The sequence below is a fragment of the Ambystoma mexicanum genome, chromosome 4q (genome assembly GCF_040938575.1).
Source record: "Ambystoma mexicanum isolate Mex_15411 chromosome 4q, UKY_AmexF1_1, whole genome shotgun sequence".
Lineage (NCBI taxonomy): Eukaryota > Metazoa > Chordata > Amphibia > Caudata > Ambystomatidae > Ambystoma > Ambystoma mexicanum.
Genome location: NC_090928.1, coordinates 480,700,242 through 480,719,965, shown reverse-complemented (window position 1 = coordinate 480,719,965; position 19,724 = coordinate 480,700,242).

Genomic DNA, 19,724 nt, shown 5'->3' with positions numbered 1-19,724 from the left:
GGCAGTTTTGGTCTTCCTGAATTCGGCAGGATGGCCATTATGGGGCTGTCCCACGATTAACCCTCCCAATAGCCCCACATATACATGTATTTGTCTGTGCAATTATTCGAATGCAACCAAAAAGAAGGCTATGAAGCATTGTAACACACATATTAGATAGTTCTCATTGCCATTTAGCATGGAAGTGTAAAGCCCGAAAGGAAAGAAGCTCATAAGTAAGCCGAGGCTGTGGAGTTTTCTGAGAGGGGAGAAAAAATGGTTCAGGACAGTGAAGATCTAAGGTACAGAGAAGATCAGAGTTAAGAGAGTAGAGAACATATTGAAGCAGATGAATGAAATGAAAGTTCAGATGGAGACAGGAGTGTTGCTGAAAGCAAGGAAATAAAGGACGGAATTTGAAGGACCTGAGGCCACAATGAGAAAATGCAAAAGACAAAAGAGAAGAATCCAGTGAAGAAGGAAGGGAGAAGGAAAAGATATGGAAAGTAGAGTAGATCGAGGAGGCAGTGGATATTAGAATTAGAAGGAAGAGGAAATTAAATTAAGAGAGAATCCGGAGATTGAATGTGGCACGCATCTGAAAAAGATGTTAGGAATGAAGTAGCAAGTGAAAAGAAGAAGCTGCATGAGTTGTGAAAAGAGGGAGGTTGAACTTGCCAAGAAGAGAAAATGGAGTTTCAAGTGCCTGAAGAAAATAATGAAGAGACTCTGGGGTCGATTCATGGAACAAACGTGCGCCGAAAATCCCAGCGCAAGCAGGCGCAAGGTGGCGCAAGCGTGAGAAAGCAAGCCCTCGCGCACGCGTGCGATCCAAGGAAGGCGCTGCGCTTGTTTCCCACTAGTTGTGCGCCAAATCGATGAATGTAACACGCGGGCACACACGTCATCAAACGGTGTGCGCTACGTGCACAGCCAAAGCGCACATAGTGCAGCGCACACAACAAAAGTAGGCGGAACAGTGGGCGTAACACGCGGAATGGGGACTAACACGTGAAAAAGAAGGCATAACTGGGGAAGTACTGCAGAGAACTACACGGAACGCCCACACGCACGCGAACAACCCGTATTCATGGATACGAATACGGGAAACCCGCGCACGGCAAAAGACTCACACAGGCGTGAATGCGTCTGCCACACGAAGGCAGGCGGAAGCGTCCCTGCGCACAGTATAAAAGTGCGCGCAAACAACAAACACATATATACAGCTACGATGAATGCCCCATTTGTCGCTGCACTGATCGTGGGACACCGCAGGAGGAGGAGAATAGCCAGGTCACGCATTTTTTCACCACAGTCAAGCCTTTTTGGGATGCCTGACGACCAGGTCTACGGCAGGTATAGTTTTCCACCCCGTATCATCCTAGACCTGGTCAGGGAGTGGGAAGATGACCTTAGATCCCCCACCCTTTGCTCCCAAGCATTGAGCCCCTCGGAGAAGGTGCTCAATGTCCTGCATTTTATGGCCACTGGGTCATTTCAGTGGACTACTGCCATAGTGGGGGGGGGGTCTCACAGGCCACGCAGTCACGCTGCCTACACCAGGTCCTGGCAATCATGACAGCACGCCCCTCAGTCCGCAGGCACATACACATGCCCAGAACACCCGCAGAAAGGCAGGCCGTTGTCCTGGACTTTTACAGGGTGGCACACTTCCCCAAAGTGCTCGGTGCCATAGATTGCACCCATGTGGCCCTACGTCCACCTAGGGCCACTGAGCACGTCTACCGAAACCGCAAGCACTGGCATTCCATCAATGTACAGGTGGTATGCGATGTAAAGGGAATCATCACCTCTGTCTATGCAAACTACCCTGGCTCCACCCATGACAGTTTCATATACAGAATGTCTGCCCTGAGCCGGGCCCTGGAAGCTGGGCAGCATGGCGACACATGGCTCCTAGGTGAGTACAAATGCCCTTGCACATGCATGCTTGTCACACACACACACACACAAATACACAAACCCCAATATTCACAACCATTATCACCTCTCCAGGGGACAGTGCCTACCCTCTGAGCAACCACATGATGACGCCAACCCGGAACCCCACCACACCACCCCAGGTGAGATACAACGCGGCCCATATTGCAACCAGGGCCATAGTGGAGCGCACATTCGCTTCCGCTCCCTTGACCGCTCTGGTGGGCAGCTACTCTATGCACCCCAAGTAGTGTGCAGGATCATTGTAGCTGCATGTGTCCTGCACAATGTTGCAACACGGCAGGGCGTACCGGTGGACATGGTGGTGCCCCCACATCCCCAACCACAGGCACAGGCGCTGCCCATGGGTGGGGATAGGGCACGTGGCGAGGATGTCCGGACCCAGCTTGTGGACACATTTTTCACCTAAACTCCCACCCCTGCGGAGCGCACACAGGCCTGGCACATACCAGGTGACAATTGATGATGACAAAGAGATAGTCAACTGTCACAACCTTACCACCCTGAGATTGTTGCCATGGAAGTGCCACATTGTGTGCATCCCTACCTACTTAAACACAAGAAATCCTGTGTGACCAAAAGGCACACATGCAAGGTGTGAATCACACACACCTGCAAAACAGGCCATGACTATCACTGGTATGTCACTCAAACCCTCCTAAAGCACAACATGACATGGCAAGCAATAGCTATACACCAACACAGTACCAATAAGGTACACATTGCCATGTGAAAAATGTAAATTGGCATCAGACAATGATGCCTGACATGGAATCAGATGAAATGACTGACCAACAACCTCACACCCAAAATAAGTCATACCCAAATGCATTCCAAAAGTCGAAGTTGTAACATAACAATGAATGCTTGTCTACATGCACATTGTGCATTGAAAAATCAACACTGCAGCTTCTGTGTGCCGTGTCCACCTCCTGCAACACACTGCTCAGTGCACAGCACAGTTAACAGCTATTGCGTGTGATGCACACACTGAGCATCACATCTAAGCAACAAACCACATCAAAAAGCAAATTAGGCATGTACAGGATCCACAATTGGTCATAGGACATGTGCTGCAGGGACACAGTGGGCACCAGAAGGAAAACAGAGTGTACACGTGGACATGGAAGGGTTGTTGTACATGTAGTGCATTATAGTGCGAGTGTGTGGGTCAGTAGGGACGTGCACTCAACATATGCATGTGCAATCAAGTGACCATCAGTGTCCTATACACATCACATGTGAACATTCACCATGTGTACACCCCAGCATGTCAAACCACAACTATCCCCTCACACCTGAAAGGTAAACACAACACATGAACAGGCATTGATCAGCAGAACACATCATGTACATAGGATACCACAATTACAATGTCAGGGTGCCCATCACACTGCAGGGCAAGTCAACTATCACCAACCAAGCACCACCCCTCCCTCACAAATCACCATGACCCACTGAACAACTGCACCGGGGTTATGGAGCCTTCATCCTTGAATTTCACCTGGCCACAGGATCACCCTTCCCCTTTGTCACCATCTCCCACCTTGTGTGTAAAAAGTTGCCTGCACCCTCAGAGTCCACCTTGATTTGCAAAAACACTACATCCAAGAGAACTCAAAGCAGGCCAACACAGAAGCCAAGCAAAAAGCCTGCAGGCAGAACAACTAACCAGAACAGCCTCCAGTAGATGACTAGAAGTAGCAGTACCTCACAAAGGCCAAGTACTACCACAATGACGTAACAACCTAGGTAGCACAGTAAAACAATGTCACAACAGGATGTGTACTGTTAAGCGGCTTCACTTCAACACTACAGCTAAGTCAATGCCTAGTCTGGGATGCCGAGGGAAACCCTTATTGATGTATTTTTAGGTCCAGTTCATGTACTCTGGATGACAACCCTTATATAACACCCCTCTCTTAGAATCCCCCTGACCCCACTGAGCCAAGAAGTAGGTCTGTTTTGCAAATTTAAAAGGTTTATTTGAAAAATTAAACAATATATAGATATCACACTTTTATAATAAATTAATATCTGATAGTACACTGAGACATATGATGTGGATCCACAATGGGTAATGTTACAGTGGTACACTTGATTACTTAGGAGTAGTATAGAGGATGAGGTAGCTGAAAATGCTTTATGGTTTCAAGGAAATGCAAGGTGGAATAAAATGCAGTACAGCAAATAAACTTGATATGATTTCAACCAACAACAATGTAATCACTTTTTCTCTGGCAATTCACCCCCCCCCCCCTATGCAATGTAAGAAATGGAAGGAGATGGAAAGAGGAGCACACAGTTGTAAGGAATGCAATCAAATGCAATACGAAATTCAGTTCCCCCCCAGCAAGCTTAGAGGAAACAGGTAGAAGTTTGAAACACAGGCCCAAAATGCTTTTAAATGTGATGGCAACGGATGGGAAAAATGCTAAAATTGCTTTTAATTCCCTCTAGAGATTCAGGGTGGGTGATATCTAGTTTATATTAGTTCAGGCTCACTTTAGCAATGCTCTATGAATGATTGTCAGGTTGCACACGAATTTCAGCAAGCAAAGCAAGCACAAATATTTTTACATGTGGCTGAAATTGAGCAAAATGTCAAATCGCGGCAAAATTCGCGAGTGCGTGAATCGTGATTGCGGCAAAAGTATAAGGAGTAGCAAGTCAGTTCTAGGCTTGTTGGAGCTTTAGAATGACAGATGACAGCTCGCAGCTTCAGAATGACAGATGACAGGATTACTAGGAGGCAGATCTACTTAGGTTAAAATAGTTTGGATTAGATAATTTTAACTAAGAGATTGGGTTCTGCACAGTTCTGGCGGATACTCACTCCTAATTTTGAAATGAATGGGCCTCGTCACGGATCTGGTCAACACGTCCAGCGGCGGTTCTCTCTGCTCGGCGGGTCAATCAGACACTGGTTCTGCTCACAGCGATCCGGATCTCTGGTTCTGCTCACAGCGGTCTGGGTCTGGTCTGCGGTTTCAGAAAAAGTTCTTGGCACAGAATTCAAACAGCTCGCCCGGCTGTGGAATAGTTTTCAGATGATTTTAAGGATGCTGAGGCCTGCTGAGAAGAGTTCTCAGTTTGTGGGTTTAGGCCCTTGCTTTAAGTTCTGAAGTAAAGTTCTGGTCTTTGGAGATTGATGGATGTGAAGTCTGGAGTCTCCCGGCAGAGCGTCCCGCAGAAAATGGAATTGAATGCTCTACCTGTCCCAGCAGTCTCTTTTTATGTGTTTTGGAAGTGGGTGTGTGCGTGGCATAACTGAGCCTGCCCCTCTCTACTTGTCATTGGCCCAATTCTCCCCTCTCCCATGATTGGGGGAAGGAAATGGATTGTCATCATGATGAGGTCTGTTTATGGGTCAGAGGAAGCTCCCCTGGTCAATTTGCCCACAAATCTATATTTGATTCAAATACATATTTCCCAGATACACAATTTGTTGAAATTACATGTACACATTATATATTCCTTATGATCCATTCTTGTCCGCCTCTGATCTTCCTGGGGGCTTGCATTCAAAAATGACAACATTTTGCGCTTTTTGACTGGTTTATCAATATCGGACATTTACCAAAAATGACACACATGTGCGCAAGGAGTATGGACATTAATTGATGAAGTGTCAGATTTTTAACATGCAGACATTTGGAGTAAGACCCTATTTTCCGCTAGCAACCCCCCAGCATACACCACAGGGTCCTAACACCTCTTAAAACGTGCACAGAAAAATCACAAGAATAATGATATTACTTATATAATTCTGACAACTCCGTACTATGAATTATCCATCTTTTTTTTAAAATTATGCTCTGGCCCAGATGGGTGTGGTTTAGGTTCCAAAGCACATGGGGGAAGCTTCTGTCTGCCCCCGCCTCCAGCTCGGATGGCTCCCAGAGGCACTTCTCCTCCCACTTCTCCCAAGAGGAAGCCACTTTACGGCCCCCCCAATATAACATTTGCCTGAGTCCAGGACAAGGCTTTGTGCAACCTCCTGCGATGCCCCTCCCCTAATCTAATCAGAGAGGTGTCAACTCATTTTGGTGGGGAAGCAGGATGCAGCTAGGCCTGGGAAGAGTGGCTGAGCAGGTTTCTCCTGTCAGGAGTAGTTGTCAGGCAGAATTCAGCTAAATGTCACTTTAGTTCCCAGTTTAAATCAAACTTACAATTTTTACATATACATTAAATAATTACTTCCTTCAAGTCATTTCAGAATATAGTTTTACATTGTATCCACCTCTTAGCAAGTCTTTCCTTGGCCTGGTTTGGGTTCCTCTGTTCAGTTTTACACAAAAGTCTGGTGGTTTTAAAACGCCGGCTTTCTGATAGTGGTGAGTACCGGTATTGCATCCATTTTTGGGATCTGTCTTGAATTACTGCATTTCAATAGAGTGGTCTTTTGCTTGATAGTATAGGACCCTTGCTTAACATTGTTTTGATGGCATCCTTACAGTAGAGTGGTGGTGTGGAACCCCCCACAAGAAGGTTGTATCTTTGGAGTGGTCTTGTGCCAACTGCGCAGTTCTCCTGGATTCTGGCGTGAATGTGGGCGGCGATAGCTCATCCCCACATCCACCCAGTCTATTGATTTAGTTTGTTCTGGGATAGAATAATGGGCGGCGACAGCTCATCCCCACATCTACCCAGTCTATTGATTCAACATGGGTCAAAACCCTTCACAGTACCATGTGTGATACATAACATAGAATGAAGCACCACAAATGTATGTGTACTGTCACTGCTCCCGTGTACAGGTGCAGGAGTGGCACAAACCAACCACCCCAACCCTGGTCTGGGTCGCTGCAAGGTCAAACTCACACAGACCTCTGAGACCCTGGTGGGGAAGGAGGGTCAGGGACATGGAGTCGGGACAGGCATTGGCATACTGGATAACCGGAATGAGGGGCAGGAGAGGGGGTAGGATTGACACGGGAAAGTAGGGAATGGCCAAGAATGTAGTACTCACATTAACACATACACAATCATACCAAACTTGTTCATCATAAACATAGCAACAATTCACTGAAATGGAAGTCAAAGAGAAACTTATCTCTGGGGTTAGTGCTGGCCTCCTGCCTGCGCACTCTCAGGTCCGGTAACAGGAGCACTTCAATGCTGCAAAGAGAGCCACAGTTAAAAATCTGTGCGTGCCCATAACACACAAACACATCCCCAAATATGCCCCAAAGTAACAAACTACTCTACAAACAGACAATCTGGTGTGGATGCTTAGTACCCATATGTAACATTACCCCTGTCATGGTTCATACACAGTCAATGCAGTAAGTCAGGCGCCGGTGGGTGTGTGGCAAATGGAACACCAATGTGTTACGAATCACACAACATGCAATGTTCCCTGGGTAAGCAGACAGACGCATATAGCAAGGTATGACTTCCAAACAAGTTGTTTTCCACCATGACCCAAATAAAGTAGGCAGTGCATGTTTCAAATTCTACATGAAAATGAAATGCACTGCACCCGAGTCTGTCCCTTGCCGTCTGTCCCTGTGAGCTGCTTCTTTCTATGTCTCGGAACGCTACATGGATGATACAAGTGCCTTAATGGACCATGGTGGACCAGAGGGAATGTGCCACTGCCCCTGCAGGTGCCCCAGACAACCTTACAATCAACTAGCCATGAGTCCACCAACACATCTGAGCTGTTTTGTGCTTTTCAACACCAATATTCGTCCAAGCTCACCCTCACTGCTGCTACTAGGCATGCATGTGCAACTGGCCTGGTGGAAGGTTTGCTGTGTTGTGGCCCCCCTGTGCTGCTCACCTTGCCTGGAGTCCCAGGCAAGCAGTCAGCAGTTTTCGGATGTATGATTGCAATCCCTGTGCCTCTGCTTGCGCACACATGTGCATGTGGGCACCACCAAACGTGTCCAGATTCCAGACGTCCAATGGCCCATGTCTGCTGGCAAAAGTGGTCTGGAGGCTCATCCCCCTGCAGAAAGGTCATGAAACACATGATTAATGCATTAGATTTGTCTGTGTGTGTCTCTTCAGGCATCACATCACTGGACCATGTCAGGGACGTACATCAGAAATCACACCACAGTCCGTATTTCACAGCCAAAGTGTGGAACACACTATCTACGGCATGAATTGCAACAAGCACATGTACAGTACAGATAAGAAACATACTACACAATGCATAGCAATGCATGTACACATGAATCATGCAATACCCCATCTAGCAAAAGCAGAACAGTGGTCAATGACACCAGAATCATCCCCACTAGGGGTGTTAACACAAGTTCCACAGCAGCAGACATGCCACAGATATGACAGTCCAAATCCCTTGTGTAATAGGCTGTTACACCGAACCATCCTTGAGAGCCCATGGATAAGGGAAGCAGGAGTGGCATATGTGAGAAAAATCAAAAATGGCCACATACGACCCGGGGGGGGCACCCAGGAGGAGGTAGGTACAGGGTGCTGCTCAACACCCACATGCGATGATGCTGAGCCAAAAAAAAACCCTCCATGGGCTCAACGCCTGCACAGCCCGACCTATGTGGGAGATAGATGGTCGTCCGAGTCTGGCTCATCCTGAAAAGGAGGACATGGCACAGTAGCCTGGCCACGCCTAGCCGCAGCTTGCCCCGCGTCAGCAGCAAGTCTGCCGGACGGGTGAGCCTCGTTCTGTGTGGCGATGACTTGTAGGTCTGCATGCAGAACCGCCCGTGATACACGTGCTTCCTCTTGCAAGGTAGCATGTGTAACATGGAGTTCCTCCTGCAAGGCCAGGCTGGACAACCGCTGCACCTCCCGGCAAGCCTGTAGCTCAGCCGAGATGGTACGCTCAAGCTGTGCAAACCTCTCCTCTGACACCTCTGGGACATCAGAAGGACAACCTGAGTGGATCTGAGGGAAGCATACTCCTCCCTCAGGGCCTCCATGTGTGCCTCTGCGTGAGCAGCAATTGCTTGACGCAGAGACGACATTTCAGCCTGGCGTGCCCTGTCTGAGGCCGCCATGGCCAGCCTGAGCGAGCGGGCCGTGGACCGTGCTGCCTGCTGCTGGAGAAGCACCTGCCTAGCAGGGGGGAGCACGGATCAGGCCACACGCTCCATGCTCTCAGCGATGTTCTCCATTGCTGCCCCCTGCCGTTCTGAATTGGCAGTCATGTCTTGCTCCCACTCAGTATACTGCGGTTGCGTGCGGCGACCGCGTTGCTGGGCTTGACCCCTGCGGGACCCAAGGACCGGTTGTCCTCGTCGTGTTGGCACCGCCCGTGGCTGCACCACTACATGCCCCCGTCGAGGTGATATCCCAGGCACATCAGTGACTGGTGTGGAGGGTGACCCTGTGTCCCGATCCACCACGGGCAGAGGTTCGAAGACTGTCTGACCCCTCAGTGCAGGTGTTGCGGACAGAGGAGTGTCCACATCAGAATCACTCACCCCTGACACATGGACCTGATGCTCATCCAACTCGACATGGACATGAGAGTCGTCATCAGGGCTGGACTCATAGGCAGCCAGAGGCAAGATGGCCTGTAGCACTTGGGGGTTTTCGTGGCCTGCCACCCCACGACCCCCACTTGTGCCCGGTTGATGTACTGATACCAACCCTGGGCCTGGCATGACAACACCATCCTCTGGCTCCATTGCGTCATCATCTGAAAAATAGAGAGAAAAAAGGTCACTGCACATGTCAGAAGCACACAACACACACACACACACCAACAACATCAGGCAGACATGTGACACACAAAATAGAACCTGGCATGCATGCTGGGTCAACTTGGAATTGCTTCTGTGATCAGACCTGTTGAAAGGTGGCAGTTTGCATTGAAGTGGGTCTATGCAGTGCAGCCAATGTGTATGTTACTCACTACCTACATGTACAAGTACTTCATGGTGTGTGTCAGAAAATGTGAAGGCAGTGAAACGTCAACTTCAGGCATCACGTGCAATGTGCATTCAATGGGTAGCATATCTACAAGCAAAGCACCCCTCCACCCAAATGCAAAAGCATGGATGCCTAGCATGTTATCAAAAGGCTGACCATAGTCCTGTGCATTGACAGGCAGTGTTGACTAGCATCAACAGCTTCATGTGAGTCAAGTGACAACACTGCAAATGATGATGGGACAGTAAGCAGGACACATGATGAAACGTCTGGAGGCCACCCACGTGTGAAGAGGACACTACACCAGTTGGACAGAGTCATTGGCAATTAAACAGGCTGAGGCCTGTGACCCACCCAGAATGTCAGACCCTAACCATGTGTGCAACGCAGTACTGAGCCACAGTAGACATGGGAAGGCTGATGAAATGCCATGCAATGTATGTCTCCCAGGACTTGTATTACAGTGATAATCCAGTCAAGGACACATAGGGGAATGCGTGCAATGCACATGGAGCATGAATGGGCACTCATGTCCCTGGGGGGCATCTGACCTCTGCACAGTACAAGTGAGATACCCTGCATCAAGAACTGAGGCTGTTCCTCACAGCATATGTCTGGCAGATTGGTTGCGGGAAGTTAGCATGTACACAGGACGCATTAACAGGGAAGTACCCAATGGCAATATTGAAGCAGACCAGTGCGAAGGTGGAATTGGGGTGCATAGCGGGGGGTGGAGGGGCAAGGGAGCATGCCTACATGGAGTACCCACATGCAGGCAGAAGACACATGCACGTCAGTCATGCTATGACATCGTGCCTGGGTTGAGAGGAAGGTCACCCCATGCTACATGCAGAAGGGCCAGTGAGCTGGGACATGGACCGGAGGGGCATACTGGTAACCAGCATGTGAGTAGGGTGCAATAGTGTTGATGCCGACAGTCCCCGTCTGCTCCACATGTCCACCATCCAGCAGAGCAGACATGCATCACGGAAGCATTGCATTACTTGCTCATCCGAAACATGTACACGTCACATGTAGTGGCAATCATGCACACCACATCACACAAGTAAAACACACATGTCCTCAACAAACACGCATCAACACTCTCTGGACTGGGCATCAAAGTCCAGCATCTCTCCCACTCCTTCGACCGATTCAGATGGTATGAACTCCGCAACAAGTGACTCATGCGGAGTGAGGACTTCCTCCTCTGGTGCAGGCCCACCGCCAGTCACCAGAGTCAAGTTGTAATTTGAGGCACGCTTAGCCTTAGCGCTGCGTTTGATGTCATTCCAACGCTTTTTGCACTCTTGCGCCGTGCGCACCTCATGGCCGAATGCACTGACATGTTCCGCAACATGCTTCCAGTGGGTATCACTTTGGGCAGCCATAGTCTGATTATTGGCACCCACTAGCATTTCACGGCTGTGGCCCCGCACGTAGCCCACGAGGAAGTCCAGTTCCTGGTTGCACAAAGGCTTCTTCGTCGACGTACAGGAGGTCGTGGCTGTGTGTGAGATCCCAGCCTGTGCTGCAGGTGCAACCTTCCTCCTCTTGGATTGTGGCTCAGACCCTGGCTGGCTAATGCCGCCCTGACCAGTATGGCCAGTGGGTTCGGTGGATTGAGCCAAGGGAGTGGCAGGTGGAGGGACGACCAAAGGCCTGACTTCTGTCAGTGGCAGCTGGGTGCCCTCTAATGGACCCCGTGCAGCAACATCCGCTGTGGCAGGGTCATTGACCGCAACTGTCCTGGTTGGCAGACTCATAACCGGGTTGTTGTTGGGTGCATCTGCCCCTGCACTTGCAAACACCGGCTGTTTGGGGCAGCAGATGACATAACTGCCCCAGGGACACGTGTCTTGGTCAGGGCAGCCCTGCGTGCCCCTACGGTTTCCCTCCTGGGCTGTTGGAAATCTTCCAAGGGCTCCTCAAGTGCCAACACAGGCTGCACTGGCAGACCCTGAGCCTGGGTGGCGGTGTCCACAGCTGCACCTGTAGCTACCACTACCCTTGGGCCCATGGCAGTCGATGGAACGGACTGCCGGGTCACACGGGCGCCAGTGCCAGATGCAGAAGCTGCATCTTCCAGAACCACAGGGGGTGGTGGCATGACTGCACCGACACATGGCACAACATCGTGCTCAAGTGGTGCACCCCTGCCTCTTCCCCCTCTGGGGCTGCCCTGGACACCCTGGAGTCCCCCTACTCCCTGGTCACCCCGGCCACGTCCCTGACCACGCCCTCCATGAGGAGGACGCCCAGCTGAGGTGCCCCTCTCCTTTGGTGTCCTCCCAACCATGGCACAGATGTAGTAGTGCCGGCAAAGATGGAGTAGTGACAATGGGAGGTGTACACCACAATTGACCTGGGCAATTGGGGTGAAGGGGTGGGAAGCAAGATGTTAACAGCCCCCCTGCACCTGCAAGGCTGTATGTGACCCCGGTGATGTAGTGACGGGTCACGCAACGCTCAGGCAGCCCAAAACTGCTGGAAAACCGTACATGCAACCCTGCAGCCTACGTGCGTGGAATCAACCTCCCGCAGTACGCGGTGGCACCCAGTAACACGAAAAACGTGTACGCGTTGGACACGCAGGCTACTATGACATCAAAAACGGTGCCATACACAGGGGCACCCGCAGTGGGAAAAATAGCGTGCGGTGACTCACCGTTTGACTAGCGCGATGCAGAAAAACACGCGTAGCCAATACCCCCGCCAAAAGAAGAGATACGTCCTTGATAGCTGTGAAGTTGTGATGGCGCGCGAAACAACACGAAGCAGCAACACACGTCGGTCTCCACAAAAGGCATGTACAGTGAACTGCTGGCCCCGCTCACCTTTAACCCATGCTGACGGAAACGCCCATGCGTGTCACGTCACTTACACGCGTAGGCCCTTTCCTCGGATTACACGCATTCACACGGGGACGTGCATTTTTTTCGCGCGCGCGCTAATCCACTATGCCCACGTCAGGGGGGAAACGCCCGCGCATGCCCCCGCGCGTCACGTCACAGAAGCGCTTACGCACAAAGGGCCTTTGGTCCAATGAAATCGCTGACGTGCTCACGCGCTAAGGGCCTTTCCTCGAATTAACCACTGACGTGCAATTTTTCTCACGTGCCAAATCACTCCATATCAAGCTGGCCACGCAAAAACACACGGAAGACCACGCTCCTGCCCTGAAGGCCATTTTCCTGTCCCCTAGAGCTCCGAGCACGCTCCCACCTGCCATCTGCTGCTGCCTGACTGCCTGCTGCCCACGTGCCCTGCTATTTGGTGCCTGCACATCAGCCATCTGCAGGGGTCCAGTTGCTGTGCCCACCCCTGCTGGAACAGAAGACTCCCTAATGGGATACCATCGCTCCACAGCCCAGCCCCAGGACCCAGTTGCCCACCCACGCCTGCCTCGGGGGTCGCCATGTCGGGGCAAACACCATCTGAGACCACTGGCGACCCCCAGCCAGAGGGGCAGAGGGCCACCAGCTTCAGTCAGAAGGAAGTTGGTGTCCTGGTGGAGCATGTCCTGGGGCATTATGATGCCCTCTTTGGAACATCACGCGCCAACAAGGAAGGACGGGATAGGATCTGGGACGACTTTGTGGTTGCCATCAACGCGGAGGGGGTGGCAACCCGCAACATCAAGCAAGTCAAGAAGCGCTGGGAGGACTTGAGGTCCAGGACCCTCGTAAAGGCCCGGAGCCTCATGGAGGGGGGCCGGGGCAGCATGAGTACCATCCAGATGAGGGTCCTGGAACGCGTAGCCTCAGCGCTCCATGCCCAGATCCTTTAGAGGCAGATCTGACTGGAGTTGAGCGGTAAGTGGCCAAGCATTGCTGTGTGAGACTGGGCATGTTGCAGGGTGATGGTTGTCTGATACGTGCCTGTATGTCTGACATATGCCATGTACGTATGTGTGTCTGTGCAGGGACATCATGGTCATGCATGTGAGACCAGTAATGTGTGAACCACATGGTAGGTGAACGTGTTACAATGCAACATGTGGAGCAGCATGTGGAATGCACACATTAATGCATGCCTGTCTCTGTTATTGGACATGACTGGGGTGTGAGAGATGGGTGCTGCGGTCATGGACATGTATCTTGTCCATGTCTGTGTGTCTGACTTGCGTGTCTGTGACTTGTAAATGCCATGGATGCATGACACATGTCTGTGACAATGTTCAGATTCACTGATGCAGCCTACTCATCCTTGCATCCACTGTGTCTGGGGTGTACGAGGCCAGATGGATGAAACTACGGTACAGTGTGTGCATGTGATAGGCATGACCCATGATGCATGTGAGTTTCAAACCAGCATTGTATGTTTCAAGAGTCCCTTGGACATGTATGCTAATGTTCATAGCATGCGCCATGCCTGTTACTGCATGTGTTTTGCCTGCACTGACCCATGTGTTGTGGAGGGACATGATGGAAGTGATGTTTGACAGTGCCACTCATCTGCTATTGCTTCCTGTCTAGGGGACCATTGTACAGTACCCTGATGCTTGTGTTCTATGTCTCCCTCTACACAGCGGCAAGTGATGAGGGCGGAGACGGCGCTGTGGAGCAAAGCGGCGGGGATGCCCCCACCGGCCAGCGACGCAAGGCCCAGTCACCCTCCCAGAATTTACCATCGTCCGGGAGTGAGGGGACTGGTGCTGCGCCTGCCACTATGGCTGTAGCGGAAGGGGTGGGTGAGCCCCCACAGGGTCTTGCAACGGCGGAAGACGGTGTGGAGCCATCCAGGTTGGTGGTTTCCAAAGAGGAGGAGGAGGCTGTTACTGAGTCGCACATGGGGCAAGTGGTGCATTCCAGGGGCAGGAGGCAGCACAGGTCACCGCGGAGGGGCCTGTGCATGTCACTGTCCCTGACCCTGTGACTGCACCGCCATGCACCAGCAGGGATGCCCCATCCCAGGCCCGTCCGCTCCTCTACTGACACTGACACTCCTCTACCTGCTGACAAGGGGACCCCTGGCCGTATGGAGAAGGTCCTGATTGGTGTCGCATTGCACACGCGTGACATTCGTGATGATGTGCGTGCTTCCCGGAGGGAGCATGCATGTCATCACAAAGAGCAGCGTGCCAACGTGGCCCAGTTGGGAGTGTCCATGGTCGGGGGTTTTGTCCATGTGTCGGCCTCTCTGGAGGCCCTCTCCTCCTCTGTGGAGACTATGCGCCAGTCGTTCTCCATGCCGTCTTCTGGCCCAGATGCCACCAGGGCCTCCCGTGGACCTGCCCTGACCAACGCAGCCAGCTCGGTGGGGATCCCATCCCTGCCACAGTCGGGAGTCGGAGGTCCAGCAGGGGTGGCCACCACAGCAACTGGACCCCAGCAGATGGAGGATGTGCCAGCATCATTGAGCAGGGCACGTGCACGACGGCGTCGGTGGATTCCATCAGCCTGGATGCCGTCGTGCTGGCAGAGGCAGTTGCGTCTGAGGCAGCGGCAGGCTCAACGTGGGAGGCATCATGGCTCGGGGCAATCTACATGAGAGGGGCAGGCATCGGCCAGAGGGCAGGAGGACCCTGGAATGGGAGTGTCTTCCGTGTGGCAGCAGTTGGGCCAGCAGATAGGTGAGGAGCGGCGGCGGGCGGGCGGAGGAGGCATGGCTCACGATGGTCAGGGCAGAGAACTCCATGCGCAGGGCGCTGAGGCGGGCTGAGTGCCCCGAGGGAATTCGCAGGGAGTTGGAGGTGGACATGGCGTTATCCCTGCGAGACCTCAGGGCCAGAGAACAGGCCCGCCTCCAAGACATTGAACAGGAGTTCGATGATGCCCTGGCCCATGACATCAACAAGTGAGCCGTTGGACTTGCCCGCCGCCATTGTATATAGTTCATTAGTGTTAAGTTTAATTTCTTTTTTCTTTCATTTGGGGCGCATGGACTATGCCCCACATTTTTGTATATAGTTAGTAATTAGGTAGGTTTCATTGTAGGTTTCATTTATGTCGTTGGGCTCATGGACCCTGGATTTGCTATTTGTACATAGTTTTACAGTGGATTTTTCGCCTTCATCTTTATTTTTCTTCACCATGGAGCAATGGATATTACGCTTTTCTTTCCCATTGGATTTGCTTTGTTGGACGGTGACTTTGGACACATTTTCATTTGGATTAATTTGGATTCTCATTTTGTTTATTTATCATTTTTTGGGACATGCTGCATTTTCATTATTATTGGCATTATTGTGTGTTTTTATTTAATTCCCTTCATTTTGACTTGAATACATTTTTGTTTCTTACTTCAATGTGTGGTCTTCTCTCATTGGTTTCATGCATGTCACAATGTTGGTTTTCTCAGTCATGTGTTACCATTGTGTGGGTCGGACAGACTTGTACTCATGGGCATACTGCTCATTTGTGATCTGTCATGTAATGGGGATTTCAATTTGGAGTGGATGTAAAGCTTTGTTGGGGGTTTGGACTGGGGTGCTGTGGTGTGGGATTTGTGTGGCTATAAGAGCCAGGGATCTAGATTGTGATGACGTGTTGGCTGGGGGACATGTGTCAGGGCCTGCTGGCAGGTGCCCTGCACTGCTGGGGGGTGGGGGTGCAGGGGGTCATGAGTGGGACATGAGTGGGGGCATGCTAGCAGGAGCCCTGCACTGCTGGGGGGTGGGGGTGTAGGGGGTCATGAGTGGGGGCCTGCTTGGCTGGGGGGCATGCCCATGGTGGATGGCCTGCCTGCAGGACATGACCAGGGGTGGGGGGTAGTCCCCTGTGGTGTGGGCTGCCTGCAGGTGCCGTGGGGGGTGTAGAGGGAACACCTGGGAGGACCCACACTGCCATTTCACGTGTAGGACTCACAGTGCACCCCTGAAATTCACATACCCCACTCTGACAGCAAAATCGCGTGTGAAACTTCCCGCGAACCCCAGTTATACACGTACCCCACTCGCACAGGCCCTTTCGAGTGTGAAACTTCCCGCGAACCCCCGTAATACACGTACCCTGCTGAAATTGCGTGTGAAACTTCCCGCGAACCCCTGTAATACACGTACCCTGCTGAAATCGCGTGTGAAACTTCCCACGAACCCCAGTTATACACGTACCCCACTCGCACAGGCCCTTTCGCGTGTGAAACTTCCCGCGAACCCCCGTAATACACGTACCCTGCTGAAATTGCGTGTGAAACTTCCCGCGAACCCCCGTAATGCACGTACCCTGCTGAAATCGCATGTGAAACTTCCTGCGAACCCCAGTTATACACGTACCCCACTCGCACAGGCCCTTTCGCGTGTGAAACTTCCCACGAACCCCCGTGATACACGTACCCTGCTGAAATCACGTGTGAAACTTCCCGCGAACCCCAGTTATACACGTACCCCACTCGCACAGGCCCTTTCGCGTGTGAAACTTCCAGCGAACCCCCGTAATACACATACCCTGCTGAAATCGGGTGTGAAACTTCCCGCAAAACCCAGTTATACACGTACCCCACTCGCACAGGCCCTTTCGCGTGTGAAACTTCCCGCAAACCCCCATAATACACGTACCCTGCTGAAATCGCGTGTGAAACTTCCCGCGAACCCCCGTAATACGCGTACCCTGCTGAAATCGCGTGTGAAACTTCCTGCGAACCCCAGTTATACACGTACCCCACTCGCACAGGCCCTTTCGCGTGTGAAACTTCCCACGAACCCCCGTGATACATGTAACCTGCTGAAATCACGTGTGAAACTTCCCGCGAACCCCAGTTATACACATACCACACTCGCACAGGCACTTTCGCGTGTGAAACTTCCAGCGAACCCCCCTAATTCATGTACCCTGCCGAAATCGGGTGTGAAACTTCCCGCAAACCCCAGTTATACACGTACCCCACTCGAACAGGCCCTTTCGCGTGTGAAACTTCCCACAAACCCCCGTAATACACGTACCCTGCTGAAATCGCGTGTGAAACTTCCCGCGAACCCCCGTAATACACGTACCCTGCTGAAATCGCGTGTGAGACTTCCTGCGAACCCCAGTTATACACGTACCCCACTCGCACAGGCCCTTCCGCGTGTGAAACTTCCAGCGAACCCCCGTAATACACATACCCTGCTGAAATCGGGTCTGCAACTTCCCGCAAACCCCAGTTATACACGTACCCCACTCGTACAGGCCCTTTCGCGTGTGAAACTTCCCGCGAACCCCCGTAATACACGTACCCTGCTGAAATCGCGTGTGAAACTTCCCGCGAACCCCCGTTATACACGTACCCCACTCGCACAGGCCCTTTCATGTGTGAAACTTCCCGCGAACACCAGTTATACATGTACCCCACTCGCACAGGCCCTTTCGCGTGTGAAACTTCACGCGAACCCCAGTAATACACGTTCCCCGCTTGGCGTTTGCTGTTTGGCAGCCCTGTAAACTGGTCCAGGGTTAGCGCAGCCCTTTGCGCTGGATTGGGGATTTTGATGGCTTTTCCCTGCGCTAGGGGCATTCTTGGGGGTGTAACTGGCGCTGCTGCATGGTCGCTGCGCCACTCTGCGCCACTGCTGGTTTTGGAGGCAAAAATCCATGAATGCGCTGTGCGTGGAAATGGATTTTAATGCACGCGGCTGGCGCAGACATTTGCACGCGCACACTGTGCACCAGCCGCGTGCGCCACTTGTGCGCTAAATTCTATGAATTACCCACATCAAGAGGAAAATGGCCTGTGGAGATAAATGATCAGAAAGAAAAGGACTAAAGTTTGGAGAAGAAAGCATAATGGTATTAAAATGAGGAATATAGTTGGAGATTTTGGACAGGGGACCACATAGAATTACTGAATGAAACATTATACTAGCACAACCACCTTTGCCTGAAAGACACGGATTGCCTGAAAATAGGTCAGAGGAAGTAAGAGCTTTAGTGGTAGAAATTCATGTTTCCGACAGAGAACATGTAGAATACGTCAGAAGAAGTTGTCAAAAATAGAATGACACTTTTAGCATACTGAGCAGGCCTCCAAATCGTCAATAGAAATAGTAGGAAAAGCAGCGGAAGAACGCAAAGCATAAAATGGATTAGCCACATTACAAGTATTGAAAGAAGGGAGAAGGAAAAGAGTGGAGAAAGAGTAATAAAAAGGGATAGTGCCAGGCATGAGAAAAGATTATCACAAAGACTCAAAGAAAAAAATATAAGTAAAGAAAATGAAAAAGAATAAATAAGAAATGGCACCAGGAAAGAGAGATTACGTTAGTGTACAAAGTTCTTAACGAGGAGGGCAGTCAATTCCTAATAAAATAATACACAGATATATGGTTGTATAAAAGCAACATAGTGGCGGTTCTATGTCTTTTCATCGACAGACGTTATTTCAATGTTTTTTTAAACAAAGTACTTTTTAATGAAAAAACTCATCGAAATTGATTTATTTTTTTATTTTTTGCGGGTTTCCCACCACAAACCCACATCTCTGTTGTGTTTTAACTATTCCCAAACACCCTATATATTTCAATTCTTTTTTTCGATAAAAATGTTTCCTAAAAAACGAAATAACGACTGTTGATGAAAGGACGTTATACCATATTGGCATGGTGGTAGTTATTACAGTGCTGACCTACAGTAGGAGCTGCATGTCTGCCAGAACCAGTTCCAAACTGGAGCAAACAGGGAATTAGTGCCCTTAGAAGAGGTTGCTTGGGGCAAGCGGTGGCCATGGGGCGTGTAAGTGTCTGTGTGTGAGCGTTCGTGTGTGTGTGTGTACTCATGTAGCACTATGATACCCTTGTTTGTCTTTGGCAATTTCGTGTCTATTTAAACACTGATTTGTTTTTGCAGACAGAAGTCTACGATCCTGACAATATTTACGTTATGTAGTGAAGCACAACTGGAGACGACAGACCATTGCATTTTAAGGCTTGTGTATAACTTTCTGGTGCCTTCAAAACACCCCCACAATTATGTTTTCATCTTGCATATATGGGTATGCAC